Source organism: Myodes glareolus, chromosome 23 (genome assembly GCF_982192425.1).
Source record: "Myodes glareolus chromosome 23, mMyoGla1.1, whole genome shotgun sequence".
Lineage (NCBI taxonomy): Eukaryota > Metazoa > Chordata > Mammalia > Rodentia > Cricetidae > Myodes > Myodes glareolus.
This window is the reverse complement of record NC_142048.1, coordinates 14,992,725-14,994,708: the sequence shown is the minus strand read 5'-3', so window position 1 is coordinate 14,994,708 and position 1,984 is coordinate 14,992,725. Positions and strand designations below refer to the sequence as shown.

Here is a 1,984-nt window from a genome sequence, read left to right as displayed (position 1 = left end):
AGACATGCATCAGTTCTTTTATTTTTCAGGATTATTTGAGCCATTCTGAGTTTTCAGTTTTTTCATATGCAGCTGAGAATATTCCTGTAAAGATCTGTAAAGAACTGTGCTGGAATTTTGATGGGGGTTTCATCCAATCTTTAGATTTCTCTTGATAGGGTGGCCATTTTTGCTGTGCTAATTCTGCTAATCCATGAACACGGGAGATCTACCCATCTTCTTATATCTTCTTCAATTTCTTTTTTCAAAGACATGAAGTTTTTAGCATAACAATTTTTCACTTCCTTGGACTGAGTTATGGCAGGATGTTTTTATATTATTTGAGGTTATTGGGAAAAGTGTTCTTTCCCTGATTCATTTCTCTTTCATTTGGCATTTGTATATAGAAGAGATACCCAATTTTTCTGAGTTTACCTTGTATGCCTAAAAGTGTTTATCAGCTATAGGGGTTCCCTGGTGGAATCTTTGTGCCTCTTATGTATACTATCATATCATCTACAAATAACTAGGCTTGGATTTTTCCCTTTCTATTATGAAACCCCGGGAAATTGGATCTAGGAGAGGTATAGATCTGCCTTCATTCTACTTCTTGCCCTGGGAGGAGCTGCTCTTGGATTAGCAGGTGGTAGCTGCTGGGATTGGGGTCTGGAAAAAAGCAACACATTGGGGAAAGGAGTTTAGGAGGAGATGATTTGGGGGATCCACAGAAGATGGGAGCAAGGGAAGGAAGGCTGCAGCTGGTGATCTGTTGTGTTACCAGGGATGTAACTGAAGGTTGGATCTGAGGGAACGGAGAGCTACAAATTTCTTACAAATAAAAAATTATTTGGTCTTCCTGTTTTAGTAGCCACATGTATCTTAAGATGGCCTCCTGTGATATTTCTCTTTGCAGTCATTTTAAAAATGTAATGGCAACTTCTTCTTCTGGAAAACACCAATGGCAGATGACACCGATTGCAGCTGGAGGGCCCAAAGGACCCGGGGTCCCAGGATTAGGAGGCCTTGCCGGCTTCCCCAGAGGATTCGGCAGTGGTCTGAGGAGCCGAGGTCATGGTGGCCAAGGTCGAGGCCACGGGGCTCGCGGATGTAAAGCTGAAGACAAGAAGTGGATTCCTGTCACCAAGCTGGGTCGCCTGGTTAAAAACATGAAAATCAAGTCTCTAGAGGAGATCTACCTGTTCTCCCTGCCCATTAAGGAGTCTGAGATTATTGACTTTTTCCTGAGAGCATCCCTAAAGGATGAGGTTCTGAAGATCATGCCAGTGCAGAAGCAGACTAGAGCAGGTCAGCAGATCAGGTTCAAGGCTTTCGTCACTATTGGGGACTACAATGGTGACGTAGGTCTCGGTGTTAAGTGCTCCAAGGATGTAGCCACTGCCATCATCTTGACCAAGCTTTCCATTGTCCCTGTGTGGAGAGGCTACTGGGGGAACAATATTGGTCAGCCCGACACTGTTCCCTGCAAAGTGACAGGCTGCTGTGATTCTGTGTTGGTGTGTCTCATCCCTGCCCCCAGAGGCACTGGCATAGTCTCTGCTCCTGTGCCCAAGAAGTTACTGATGATGGCTGGTATTGATGACTGATACTTGTCAGCCAGGTGCTGCACTGCCACCCTGGGCAACTTTGCCAAGGCCAACTTTGATACCATCTTTAAGACCTACAGCTACCTGGCCCCCGACTCCTGTAAAGAGACTGTGTTCACCAAGTCTCCTTATCAGAAATTCACTGACCATCTTGTGAAAACCCACACCAGAGTCTCTGTTCAGAGGACTCAGGCTCCAGCTGTGGCCACCACATAATGGGTTTTTATAAAAGAAAAATGACAGTAAATTAAGTCTGTAAAAAAATGTAATGGAAAATGAAAACTGATATAAGATCATTTGTTATAATATATAGTTATCATTTTTAGCAATACAGAAAATATAATATAAAATATATGTCATGAGCTTTTCATTCTTGTAGGACAAACTATCATCTTATATGT

At 43.1% G+C, this 1,984-nt stretch overlaps 1 pseudogene; it reads left to right on the top strand.

Moving 5' to 3' along the window:
• Positions 1 to 944: 944 nt before the first annotated feature.
• On the top strand, positions 945 to 1,583 carry LOC146890627 (small ribosomal subunit protein uS5 pseudogene; annotated as a pseudogene).
• The last annotated feature ends 401 nt before the right edge of the window (positions 1,584 to 1,984 follow it).